At 33.6% G+C, this 15,112-nt stretch overlaps 1 long non-coding RNA gene across 1 annotated transcript in view; it reads right to left on the reverse strand.

Moving 5' to 3' along the window:
• Window positions 1-231: 231 nt before the first annotated feature.
• LOC116558651 overlaps window positions 232-15,112 on the reverse strand; it is a 42,878-nt gene continuing 27,997 nt past the window's right edge. The window contains exon 2 of the long non-coding RNA XR_004272116.1: window positions 232-5,369. This is a non-coding gene — a long non-coding RNA (uncharacterized LOC116558651). The remainder of the gene's footprint in view (window positions 5,370-15,112) is intronic.

Consider the following 15,112-nt stretch of genomic DNA (forward strand, 5'->3'; position numbering starts at 1 on the left):
CTAAATAAATAAATAAATAAATAAAAAGAAAATAAGTGATCCTCAGGAACTTTGGGAAAAAAATCCATGTCATAAAGAATAAAGGGCAAATCAGCTCAGTCATTCCAGGCGCTCAATGAGGAAGCCAAAAATACAAACACCCACACTCATTAGATATTTATAAATATACACTGAAGGGAAACTTCCAACATTTAATAAATCTTTAACTGTTCATGTAGCTTTTTATTACAGACAAACTAAGCTACAAGTTACTGGTTTAACAATTTTCACCATTTTTGAAACAATAATAGTTCAATTCCATATAATATTTTTATTTCTATTGTGTAAAGCTTAAGATTTCATACTACCTGGATATTTCTTTTTTATTGACTTGCCTCCTAGGCTTCCAAGTGACTACTATTTTTTCCTTTCTTATGAATTTATTTCCACCAAAAGACAGACAGACAGACACACACACACACACACACGCACACACACACACACACACACATACACACACACATAGAGGCGTATTAAGTTAATAACTTCTCTACCATCTCATCATTAGTTAAAAAAATGTTGACAGTCCAAATTTTAGACATAATTAGCATGTTTATGAGCTCCATTCAATGACGATTTCCAAATTCTCTTCAGATTTTATCTTTCACTCTCACTATTTAGGGTGTTCTCCCAAGAAACCTGTGCTTTAATACATGGATAAAACCAACATTTATGGAAAAGCACAGTGAAGGCTACTGTTCTGTTAAAATCAGCTGCACGTGGAATCATTATAGTAGGGTCTTGTTTTGTTCACTGCCACAGAAAGTTACCTCTAAAAACATATTACCATATTTAACTATAATACAAAAGAAAACTTTTTCATGCCCAAAGGCAAGCATTTTACATCGATTTACTTTACTTACATTGCAAATTTTCAAACAAGGCACAAAATATGAGCCTACATTCAGTATCTCTCAGCATTCAATATGTATTGTACAGCAAATATTTCAAGAGATGAATGCACCAGTGCGATTCTTATTTTTATGTCCTGCAGAAACGTTTGCAGTATAGAGCTACTTTTAATACATAAGTTTTCTCTATGCAAATTTCCTATTAATGTTAATGCAAAGGACCAATAAAACTCATTTTGCATAAAGATAAATGAAGAAAGCAAAAATGCCTAGACAAGTAGTGTAAGCAGATTTTGTTCTCTAGAGAACATTCAGCAATATATAGGTATCACCATAGTGGGAGGGAGTCCTATTGGAATCTAGTGGAAAGCAGTCAATAATACTGATAAACATCCTCCAATGCACAGCAAATCTTCCAAGGACAAAGAATTATCTGGTCCAAAGTATCAATGGTGGCACCTGTTGAGAAATTCTGGGCCAGAGAGAAATAAAGTGTTCTCTAGGCCAATATAAATTGACCATAGTTACTATAATTTCCATGTTTCCTGCTTGAAAAATGAAAGCCTTCCATCATAGCAGTGTAACCCTGCAAGATGAATGAAATTCCCTTTTCTCATACTCAAAATCTCTACCTCCACTCTAATTCTCAACTCCTGGGGAGAGTTTTCCTTCTAAGTGCAGAAACTATGACTAATGATTACAGACAAGCATTGAATCTCCATTTATTAACTAACATTTTTTGCCCTGGCATTTTGAGTTATATGGTACATTGCCCTGTGTAAATGTTTAGCTTTGTTAATCACTTTCTTGTTTCTGAAAAGGAGGCCATTACATTATGAAATTACTGCTTCTTGTAAAAAGTAGTCATTCTACTATCTATATAATTACTCTTCCTAATAAGACTTTTATTTCTCTTTCATCTCTTTCTAAATTTTCTTTGTGATTGAAAATTAGTTGATAAAATACTAAAGCACAGTCCAATTTCTAAACAATATAAGCGTTTGATGAAAATATACCTTTTATTGTGTCTTTCGAAAACTCTTACATTAGCTCTGGAAATGTTTTCTCTAGTGCACATTATGAACTTTTTACTTATTAGCCAAAAGATATTTCTAGGGTTCCCTGGCTAAAGGTGTCACTCAAAATTTAGTATGATTTTGTAAACTAAAGACAAATGTTGCTGTGAATTTATAATTTATCTAGCAATATGAAAATAGAAATTGGGAATAATGTATTTTTGTGCAACCTGATTTCAAGTTTCATTGAGTTAGGTCCTTCAGTGCTATTTGTGGAATATAGGCAGGTGATACCCAGCTGTACTTCCTGTCTGTGATGATTCTAGGAAAGGCAGTTGGTGTGAAGCCTCATTATTTCAGCTATATTTGATTATAGATACCTTTACACCTGCAAACTCTGATGATATCTTCATATCGACTGTTACAGAGAAGTCTATAGAGTACCAAGAAAAAATATTTATGTTCATCCTCATTGTGATGATTTCCCCGTGTGTTTTTTGGCTAAGAAAATTCAAGTTTCTCTATATCAGAATTAATTATATGATAGCAGTGTATATTTTTGATATTACTATTTAAATTATGACAGCCATGGAGACAATTCAGATCTTGATGACATTCATCTGAATTTGGAGTCCATAAAATACAAATTAAGCCTGCCGACTGCCACATGATTCTGGTTTCTTTAAAAAAAAAAGATTATTTTTATTTCATTGAGATGTGTTCTCAACATTTTGAGACTGAAACATATGATCTGAAAAAATAACAGTTAGCTCTTAATTGTGGAAATAGAAAACACCTCAAGTATTGTTATTTCATCAAAATGTTCATCTTTGCCTGAAGAGATGACCATATTTTAAACATCTGAATCAAAATACGCTTATAATTAGAAAGCTAATAAAATTATATTTCCTAAATACATCTAAGACTTGCATTGCTAATCTTAAGACAGTCTTGAAGGCTTTTGGAGCAATGACTTTTTGCTTTTTTAGTTTTCAAAAATCCTCATTTTCAATAACATCACCACACACATTTTTGTATGGTATTTAAAATATTAATCTGAGTGCTTATTTCCTTTAAAATTACTTTATTTCTTTAGAAAACTAGAAAGCCAGTTTAGGGGTATAATTTAAAGTTTAAAAGCCTTGCTTAACAAAAATATTTACTGGTGTATTTAATATGTTGGTTTTAAAAATATTATGTCTATTATACATTCAAGAACAAACTATATTTCTGTAGAATAAAGCTGATTGCCTCCAGTAATAGAATCTAGCTGTTTATTGGCAATGCTTTTCCTCCCCACCTCACCACTGCCAATTTTTATGGGAATCCTTAGAAATGAGAAGATGAGATTTTTTTTTCCTTCATTTTTTTTAAAAGAATACAAAGCTGATAATAGAAAACAAAACCTTCTGATCTCCAGCAAAACTGATGAAATAGCTTACCTTCTTTTCTTCTGGGTAATCCCTTTGTTCTGGTTAAAACTACAGAACTGTAAGTAATAAATAACTGGAATGCAAAAAAAAAGTGAAATAGGGATTGTACTGGTATCCAAAAATAATATTTATTTATGTACAGAATTTGGCTGGTTTATATATGTTATACATATACAGAAGTCAGAAGATTTATTTACCATCAAAGTAAGTTTTGCTATGTGAATAACACACTCAGGCAATTCAATACATATTCTTGCCTATGTTAAATGATGGATGGTTATATTTTACTGTGTATATGTTTTGACGATTATATTTCTTCTCAAACAGTCCTAACCAGTTTCTGAGAAAGTATTTTCTTGTCTAAATATATGGAAAACTATAATTAAGCCAATAGCACTTAGAGACAAGCTGAATGGCTTAGGACAGATTATTTTTTGTGCTTCATTTTCTTCATCTGAATATGAGGGTTGTATTATACAGTTTCTATATTTTCTACAAGCTCTGGGATTCTGTTAATTCTAATGAAAAATAAGAATAAAGACAAATTATAAATTGAATTCTCAAGATCCCAGTGAATATCACGCAAATTAGACAGGTACGTAAATTTATCATTTTATTGGTGTCCCCGATTCTATCAAAATTCATGCCTCAAATTACTTCATCTACAAATGTTCCTGACACACGTAGAACACAACATGTTCAAAAATGAACTAGTGGATTGGACAGGCCCTTCTGGGATGCACTGCCTCCTTTCTAAACTTAATCTGATTCCTGGGGACATCCAGCACGGAACAGTAGCCAGAGGCCAAGAAACTACAGTTAAAACAAAAGGGTAGGGAAAGAGGAATGAGAAGGAAGGTAAAATACGGAATGGTCAAAGAGATCAAATCAAGTGGAAAGTGTGGGGACACAGGAACGGAGCGAGGAATAGAAACTAACTGGGAAATGGATCCAGCAAGGGATCACCTACAGCACATCTTCAAAACTGGGGCCTGAGTCACTGTCAGATGCAGAGGTGTCTTCCTCCCAGACTCTGAGCTCCAGTAGCCACATCTTTAAATTGCCTGACTCCAATAGCTGATGTGGTTGCCACCACGAGAATAGAAATTATAGCTTTCAACCCTTCATTTTATCCGTCTTACCTATAATCCTCTAGTTCCAGTCTGTCTGACCACTTGACGAAGGTTTTCTCGGTTTTTGTTTTGTTTTGCTTCGTTTTTAACATTAGCTCAGCACTGGGGGAACACTTGAATATGTTTTACACACAGAGAACAGTAGACAGCCCTGGAAACCCTTGATGAGAAAAGATATATCCTGCTGGGAACATAAAATGGCACGCAGGGCACACACTAATGATTCTTGTAATTGAGATTGTCATGTGTCTTATTAAAAGCCATCATTTACCTGGAGGTCTTTTTTGAAAAAAATGCAAAGATGCTTTACAGATTTTACTTAAGAATGCTTCTCAAAGCCTTACTGATCTATTTTCATACGTATGTTGTTTAGTGAGGTCCTTCAAAGGGCTTCAAGGTTTACTTTTATATTTAAAAAGAGTGAAGATGAAAGCTATTATTTAAATACAGCATTGCATTCAGTGGCACCAAGATGCTTATTACAAGTGCTCTGATGAGACAGTCGAAGCGTCTCATGGAAGCCAGTCCCCTCTAATGTGTGTTTTGGTGTCCTGTCTGCTGGTTCGCCTAAGTGATGTGGCATACGTTTGATGAAAGGAGAGTAAATGACATCAATCATAAAAGACATCTACTAATGAGAGGAAGAAGAGGAAGAGAGAGAGATTGAAAAAAAGAAGAAGAAATTCTCTGCAATGGAAAGAGCAAAGCACTTTGACAGAACTAAAAGAAATGACGTACCTCAATCATGCCCTAATTTTAGGGCATGACCAACCAAGCTCCTCACTCTTCTTTGGAAACATGACATGCTTCTTCAACTTCTGTACAATTGTCATTGAAGATTTAAATCAATCTGCCTTCAGTTTCCATCATTCATTGTGGGTAATTTTGCCAGGATCTCTGTACAAAACAAAACAAAACAAAAAGGCCATGCTGAGCAAATTAGCTGAAATTTATTTTTATCCTTTTATGGGGATGTTTTCCAGTTCAACAATCCATAGGGATCTGCCAACTTTTCACATTATAAATTTTCTCCTTTTTAGGGCTACTAATTTGGTCGCAGAAAACATTGTTTTCTGTTTTGTGTTTTTTCTCTCTATAAATAAGCTTTGTCAAAGAACCAGAGATTAGTGAGAAGATAAACTAGTTTTGGATATTTCTGGCATACTCATTGAATATAAGGTCTACTTTTTCTCTCAATGCATTTCCCATGAGTAAAAACATTTAAAACATTACATTAAATATGAACATAATTATTAATAAAATCCTAGATTTTATTCTCAAACATCTTATATAAATATATTTGCTTTTTAATCATCCAATATCTCTAAAGAGACTAATTTTTCTACCTAATAATAATGATACAACTTTATTTTAATATCCTTCTTCTAGTATCTTAGTAAATTTTCAAATAAGAAAATATTAAAAGTGATTAAGCAGTGTGATTTTTTTTCCCCTTCAATTAGGTTAAACAAAGACAAACAAATTTGTGTCTTTTCTCTTCCAGATTGAAGTATAGAATCCTGATATTTTGTTTAAAAAAATACTGTAAGAGACTGCTTAGAATTTGTGTTTGATGACCTTCTTAGGTTAGTGATTACATATTCTCTCTTTAAGAATGTGTTTCTATTGCTTACATTTCAGAGGACTATCAGTATTTTCTTGAACATTTTCTATATTACAATATGTTTTCTTCCCATGATATTCTGTGTTGAAAGCTCTAGGGACGGCTGAGGAAGCTCAGCTGAAGAGGTGTGAGTGACCCTGTTGGCTGAAACTGCATGAGAGTGTGTTGAACAGCTTCACATGTCATCCACTGCTATTCTTGCCTTCCAAGGCAGCGGCAGTGAGCTTGGCAGTGTGGGAAGGGGCATAATCTTGCCCGAATTTTCTGGCTGGATTTCTGGGTCACTCTGGTTTACACTGGCTCACTCAGCTATTATGTGTACATAAACTTAGTAGTGAAATGGCTAACAAAGGAAGGGTGAGTTAACATCAAACAATCATATAAATTAAATATAAATAAATAAAGCAGATATACTTTAAGGAATTAAAAGTCACAGAGTATCAGATTTGATTTTATGGCATGTGAAACATTCTGAAAAGTGAACAAATACACTAATCAACTGGTCTCTGGTATAGTGATTACATAGCTTTGGACTGATTTATTTTACTGAATTAACCAGGGACTTCCTGTACTAATTAATACGCTGAACTGAAGCTTAAAGGTTTTAAATGACAGCAAAAGTTTTGCACACTCCAACTCCACATATTAGCATTTTGTAGTCAGTGCCGGCTTTGTAGATTTAGCCCCAATTTTCTTCAGTGGGCAAAATTCTTCATGTTATAGATAGGGAAACTGAGGCTTGAAAATGCACTAAGATTACAGAGCAGCTGAATAGGGCTAAAAAGTCCAAATTTCCAAACCAGTGCTCCCATTTGATAAACAAATAGATGAATACTCACTTACATTATTTAATATCTCATATGAAATATTGGTTTTATTAATTAATGTTTTAAATACCTTGTTTAAACACTCTACAGTATTCTTCTTAGGTTGGAAATGATAGTGAAAATGTATCCTGACATGAATATGGCTCTGAGATTTAAAGGGTTTGTATAAAACATTTAACAGACATAGGATTTACCTAATATTCTCTTTCCTTTCAATTTCCTTTCAATTATCTCTCATTAGATTATAAAGGAATTTCTTAGTCTCTTTTCTCTGTCTGATCCTCTTATTGACCAAAGAAATTTAAGAAATTCAGGAGCTTGGAAAGGGATGAGAGAGAACCAAGTGTGTTTTCAATTTTTTAAAGAATTGTTATAAAACTTTCTTTTTAAATTAAAACATCCCCAGTGCAATTTCTTGGTCTACGACTCCTGACAGCTACTATTAATTACACTTTCACCTGTTAAGAATCTAACACTTTCTAAAACATATTAAGCCAAGTTTTCTGTAAGTATTTAGCCTATCTGTTAAGAACAGAATGATAGGGAATGAATTTGGGTGACTATGTAAGCAGGCAGGAAAAAAAGCGTAATCTTCCTAGTAAATGACAAACTTTCTTTGTCTCCCAGTCCTAGCCTTTGTACCTACACACTGCCTGGTGCGGTGTGGAGGCCGACCATACGGCCTGCACTGTTAGATGCCAGAAGAAGGGACTGCAGAAGCCAAGGCCCTGGGCACACAAGCTAAAACTTGCATGCTTGGCAAGGCTCAGATGCCAACGTTTGAATCTCTAATAAACCACTCGCTGCCTCTCCAGTAATGATACCCTGGGGCTGCTGGGAGGGGATTCTTTTTATAGGAAACATACTCATAAGGATTTAATATTATCTTTCAGAACCCTCTGATTTAATGGTTTATTTAAAAAAAAAAAAACTTCTCCCCTTTATTTTGTAGACCCTATGATGTGAGGCAGTGCTAATTCCTAATCCAACAGTAGTATATAATCAACATCTCTCGACTGGGCTCAAGATTCCTTTTCCTTTTTAGCCGTGTGCTTAAAAAAATAAAATATCTTGCCACTGAATGTCTTTTTACAGACTGAAAAGACTTTTAGGTTAAACAACATTTGTTAGGCTTTGATGCAATCAAATGCAATTTCAATCTTGAATTATTCAGCCCTGCCTCTCTGAAATTGCACATATGTGTCAGCTTTCAATTTTTCTCACTAGTGTTTTACACATGAAATCTATTTTCACTGAGAAAATGGAATCTTTGTGTCTTTGTCTGTAGGAGCGCTGCTTTCAGGCATGTTCTGGCAGGGGCTTTGACTGTCTAGGCACTGGGGGAGGGGCCTGGCAGTCATTTGTCAGCTTTTCTTGCATCTGTAATTTCTGGCCACTCAGCAGTATTAGAAGGTCTTAGAATGGGGTGAGCAGGGTGTGGGGAAGAGCTTGTCATTGATGAAAGCAAACCCCGAATAACTGCCCAATGTTAATGACCAAAGAGAGAAGGGAGAGTCTGAAAAACTTTTATTGTGCTTTAATGAAAAAGATTTTTTGGAAATGGCTAATTTACAAAATTGCACATAGTAACATTTTCAGATCTCAGTTTAGAAAGCCCCTGTCCATATTGTGTTACTGATTTCATTGCTTTTAGCTTGGCAAGGGCTCATGAAACTATTTTAATTTTCCACCAGTGGCTTCTGGTTATTTCTGCTCTTATTTCCTCGTAACAAAACTGACAGCCCAATTAAACATCTGCATTTTTTAATCTGAATTTCCCCCATAACTATTTTGCTTTTCTTCTAAAACTTCCAGATGTTTTGGTTCCTTTATGATTTTAATACATGCAAGTATATTTGTTACCATTTCAAAGAGAGAGAGAGAGACAGTGCTAGAGGGACTGACCAGATGTTTCCATATGAAAAGCTTTGTAATACACCAATAATCGGGTCAGTATTTTTGTCTTTTTATGAGTATATTTACATTAGAATACATCTCATTGTCTTTCAGCACTTTACAATTTGTGTTGATCTATGCAACTTATTTTTGTGGGCCATTAGATTTCAGGATTCACATTGTAATCTGTTCATTAATTCTTGTGACAAATGAAGAAAGTAACCAATGTTGTTACTCAGTATCTAGTAACAGGGATAGAAGCTGCTGTGATTTGTTTCTTATTATTTGCCTTGTTTTTTCTTATGGGAGATAAGAAGTTGTAAGTTACGTGAAGCAACAATGTATTTAAATTCAGTTTCCAGATTTGCACAAACATTGACGGAATCATCATTATCTTGCCTTGAAGTGCCTGGACAAGAGTTAAGAGTCTCTTCTATATTTCAGGAAAACCTGTTTCCCATAATTAATAACAGGAAGTCTAGTAAACAGACTTTTGCTGACAAATGAAACTGAAACAGTAACATATACACAGAAACATGGGAAAAGAAAACAATGCAACATTGTATGCTTATTCCAGAAGAGTAGCTCAGTTCAGATATACTCATGCAATACTCACATAAAAACCCAAAGTAAAGGATTATTAATTATATATTTCTGACCATTTAAACACCTGCTAGCAGAGTACATTCACTTGTCCTCCTACTACTTAGTATTTGAAAGTGATCTCTGGCTATTTAGGCATTTAACATTTAGGCAGAAAATCATTATTTCCTGGAACATAGATTTTCCAGATTATCAAGTAAACATGAAGAAAGACAACTGTAAAAAAAAAAATTATTATAAAAGTTTAAAAGTCCATTCTTGCTACATATTCCTGGAAATGGGAACACATAATAAGGTAACTTTGGTGTAAGTTTTTCGGTTTTTTTTTTTTTTTTTGGTGTGAGAGAGGAACGTATATCCAACGTGGGGAGGGTATATATTTATGAAGTCTCAGGCACACTAAGCCCAACAGTCACTAATTAGACAGTTCACTGTGCAACTTGACCCACTCGTGCTTAAAGCTCTGGACAACGCTTCCACTGGTAGTAATTCGTCTTTATCTTCCAATTGTAGCATAGAATGGGAACTCTCTGATCCCAATATTGATCTTGAAAGTAGCAAACTGAAGTTATATGTGGTGTCCCTGCTTAGAAACATTGAGTTTGGGTTTAAAATTTAGTTTTTTTGGTTTGTTTTTAAAAAAAATGGAATCAGCTGTTTAATTTACAGTTAACTATTAGGAATGAACTGCTTGATTCTTAAGTGATTTTTTTTAAAAATTACATATTAAAGGTAATTATGTGAGAATGGTTAGATGTTAAAAAAAGCTTAATCAGATATTTATTTCTGTTTAAGATGAATAAGAGAATAAGCCATGAAGGGGAAAATAAGGAAATGCTTTTGTGTTATGCTGTGTTATACTGCACATTAAAGGATGTATTTTGACCATTCAAGAGTAATAGAAAGACCTCAACTGTGTTACAAACGTAGAATTACTTGCCTTCCTTGTAGGCTCTTATAAGTAATATCTTAGCACTAGAAAAATGAGGATAGAAAGTGCCCTGGGTGGCAAGGGCAGCAGTTTGTGACATGGATAATATACATTCATATAACTGACTTAGAAACTGAAAACCAAATTTATTTTTTTCTTAACCATATCTGCAGTGGATATAAACTTGAGTCAGGGAAGTGACGCTCAAAACTCCATAGGTCCAGTTACAAATAAATAACACTTGTTTCATATTTGATATTTACCTGAGTGAAAAAGAAGTACCTATGACACACTTAACTCCAGAATCTTGTATTTATTGTGGAAGTTGGAATCAACCAAATAAACCCCTTAAATTTAAAGGAACAGTTCAGTTGGAAAAATTATCAGAGTAGACCTTTGCTAATCGCAAGAGAAAGTAAAGTATTCACTTGTTTGTAAAATTTCAGTGAGTTTATAGGTAAGCAAGAACAACATGCAAAAATGTAAGGTGACTAAAGTGTACCTATTTGAAGATTTGTTCAGTGTAGGATAGACTCTATATGCTGTTTTTTTAGGTATATATCAGTTTTTAGGAGAAGCTTTTTGGGGAAAGAAAGTGCTAATGAATCCTAAATCATAATAAATGACAATAGAGCTGTCTTTTGTTAAGTCCCCGTAGAAAGAAAAATAAAACCAATTAGGTTTCTTACTAGAATTATGCTATTTGCAAATTGATGCTTTGGAAATATAAAATATCCTTCCAAAAATATTAGATAAAAGTCTTCTTGGTAGACTTTTAAATATAAACTAATGTTGAATTGATAATCAAAAATTTATAGGAAAACAAGGAGGACACCCAAATTTTAAAATAATGATTTTCACAGTCAGACTCATTATCATACTCCCATTTCACAATGTTTAAAGCTATTCTTGGAAATGGTTTATCATAAAGACCATGTACGTGACACGACTTACACTGTTTAGTGGTATGATCCCAGAGCCACCTAAAATCTGGTTACACTTATTTCTCAGATAGGTTGAGTAGAATTCCCAATACCTGCCAGGGATTATATTCAACCTAACCTACCTGAGAAATAAGGTAGGTTTCTCCTGTCTCTGGCTCCATCAGAGCACAATGTACTAGTCTTCAGGAAAAAAATTGGTGTATGTATTTCAGAGAACAATGAGCTCTGTGTGTAATTGTCAGAGAATCAGTAAATCATCTTGCTTGTGTAGGAAAGTACTAACTAAAGTTTCATTTCTTGAAAATGAGATCTGGAAGAAAAAGTATTATTGATCTCAGCATTATACATGCCACTGGACATGGACAAAGATTTTAATGAAAGGGCTAAAATATATAAAGCAAAGTTCCAAGTTAGACTTGTGCAAATGTTCTCATAGTAAGATCTTTTGGTTCAAGTGGTTTGTGTATGGTGTATAAATTTCATTCTTGTTTGCTCTTCCTATAAACACATGATTGGTAATTTCTCTAGTATGCTGTCTTCTAGTTTCCATTTGCATTTTAGTAACCGGCCCCAGAAAACAGTAAAAATCTGTATCTTGACTTCTGCCTTTCCCTCTATTATTAATTATATATTTAATGAGTCTTTTGTAAATTTTCTTTAGCAGGTATTCTAAAGAGGTAGAATATATGGGTATAAATGGCAGCTGGAAAAAGCATTGCTTGACTACTTGGTGACTTCTAACCCTTTCAATAGCTCCTATAATCTATTTCACACCTAGTACATTTCCAATACAAGCAGAGGAATTTCTGCTGTGAATGTCAGGTATGAACAGGGTAATCCCCATCAACAGAGTTCACTGAAGAGCAAGGAAATAGAATATTGATACAATTCTTTGACAGAGAATTTAGCAGTTTCAACACCTCCCTTCCTGCTCCCTTTTAAGATTCATTGTTATCATTGAACAAGACTTTAAGACTATTTCAGACTTCCCAAAACAAGGAAGTTCTTTCAAACTCCAAGCAGGTTTCTGGAGATCTTTTTGTCTTATATTGTCCTGTGCTTTGCTTAGAACATCCCAATATATTTCCTGTCATTGTCATCATTCTAAACACTGCGACCTGTAATACACGCTGAGCCCACTGGAGGAAAACATGTTATTTTGTTAATAATGTACTAGCAACAGAAATTATTAAGATTGAAGAGCAGTTTTTAAAAACCTATTCAAATGTGAGTAAATGATGGTTTTGATAGGACCTACATTAAAGTAACAATTACAATTTTATTTGTAGCATAACTTTAGGTCAAGGCCAGACATGCATATTGCCTGTAAATATCAACAGTGCTGATTCTTCTGTAATAAACAACAGAACATGCCTAACATATAAAGCCAACCGTTTTATTTTGGCCTTACAATAAAAACTAAATGGTGAATCATTACTGCCAGCCAATTAGCATCTTTTTTCTCATTTCTCACCATTTACATGTCTTCCTCCTTCAAAGAGAAATCAAATTTGCTTTGCTAGAGTGTAAATTATGTTTATAAATTCAAATTTTATAGTGTAAAAGTATAACATTTGTCTTGGTGGTTTAACAAGTAGAATATTCATAATATATCCCATCCATAACATATTCAGAAATGAATTTAGTTCTGCTATACAAAAACTACAGATATTTAACAATAAAAATAATTTTGAAGTATAAGTTGAAATTTTTTTTGGTTTAAATTGAGAACTCAAGTGATACTGCTTGAGAGAGTTCCTGACTTTTAAGAACTTATGGATTTATTTATAGATGGCTTAGCAAATTTAAGTATACATTATTAATTTGTTGAATTGTACTTGCTTCCAGATAAAGAGTTTACTGAAACCTTAAATATGGTGTATAAATTCTCTATGAAAAGAAATTAGAGCAATGCGTAAGCAACTTCTGGGAATTGATGCTGCTCAGTTCTACGTTTCTCTTCTTCATGGGTTACAATATCTCTAAAGTGTTCAGCTCACTTTTATTGAAGTATGCTAAATAGGCATGTCAAATTGTATACAGAGAATAGAACAAAAATCAGCTCTGCCTCTTTCTGTTGTGTCTTCATTCTCTAAGTATCCATTGCTTATTATAAACAGTGTATGTGCCCTTTTATTTGGCAGGTCTTATTTCTTTATTGGCTTCCACATTTCATGGATGGGGATAGAATCAACAGCCATTTCTATATCTAGGAAGAAAGATTTATTGGACAGAAAAACAACAGATTTTCTTTCCTTTTTAGTGTATTTTGTACTTTCTTTCATAAATTCTATGGCAACAAATAGTGACAGTGAACTTAAATTTGCTATGCAAATTTAAATCTTACAATTTCAGATAATAAAAATCATACCTTTAACAATGTGTATTATGCAAAAACCATCAACATTTATTTTTTGTTATGCACAATACACAATGTTTATTATATATAATGTAGCAGTATATTTAAAAATAGTTTGCTCATAAAATTAACACTACAAATAAAATTCACTGTATATTATAAAAAGATAACGTTATTTTTATATTATGTTCTTAGATTTTTTTCTATAATTTCAAGAAAAATTATTTGGTTGTGGTCTTGAAACTCTGTGAGAAAACATTTCTTATGCTAATTATAAGCTTAGTAAACTTAAATATTTGAGATATTTGTGGTATTGAGTGGCAGAGTATTTTTTTCCATTATTGTTAATGGGATTAGAAAATTCTGAACTTTGGAACCTAACAAAACAACCAAATACCCATTTCATTATAGTCTCTCATCATATTTATGATACTTATTGGAAGCAGAACAGCACAACACTAAATAGAAGACAGAGGATGATACAGTTCAATTTCTACTCTTACATAATGTTTGAAAACATCTAAAATTTGAAATCAGGGTTTAAGCATGCCAGACTTTCAACAAATGCAATTTCCAAAGAAATAGGGTTGAGCACCAATAACTCTGACAGTATAAATTATTCCATTCTACTTTTAGCAAATCTATATTCATCCATTATAGCATCATCTTGGGCAAAAAAAAAAAAAAGTCACTTGTTCTTCTTTCATTGGAAGGAAACCTAGCATATAACCAATGAGAGATGCGGTGCCATCTTGATTGCTCTTGGTAACTATCCATACTTACACAGAGACAGTTCCTTTCTGTATTTTAACAAGTTCTTAATTCTACTTCTTACACTCTTCTATCTCCTATACTTACATTTGCAAATTCCCCTATGATCAAGGATTAGCACAACGCTGAGGACCGAAATGAAAAGAAGGATCTAAGAGAAAATACCTTGAAAGAGATGACAGAACTCATCTTTGCTGACAGAGGAAAGGTTAAACAATTCTCTGTGGACACCTGAGAAAAATGCCTTCTTTTTTTTTTTTCGTAGAGAATAAGCAGTCAGTGGGAGTCACCAGTTATAAATTATTTAACCTCTCAAGACTAGTGGCAGGTTTTTCCTTTCCTAGATTATTTCACTTGAATGATTATTTAGGAGTTAGGTCCTCAGAAACCAAGGATTGTTTCCAATTATCTGTTATTCTTTGTACCATTGAGTCAGAATATCATGCATTTTGGGGGCTGTCAATAAACACACAGTGCATTAAATTGTCTTTGAGTTTCAGAGGAAGGGGGTAAGGAAAAGAAATAAATGAATGCCTGACTCAAGAGGCTGAGAGTCTATTTGCGTGAGGTGTGGGTCTAGTAAAAATATGCAGAAAAGAATCTTGTAGAGAAAAAATGACTCACAAGTATGTGAGGGGGAAGACTTTTTTAATGTCAGTGTCCATATTTCCTGATTAAAGTGAGG

This window comes from Sapajus apella, unplaced genomic scaffold (assembly GCF_009761245.1).
Source record: "Sapajus apella isolate SASKATOON/1434 unplaced genomic scaffold, GSC_monkey_1.0 scaffold22, whole genome shotgun sequence".
NCBI classification, from domain to species: Eukaryota; Metazoa; Chordata; class Mammalia; order Primates; family Cebidae; genus Sapajus; species Sapajus apella.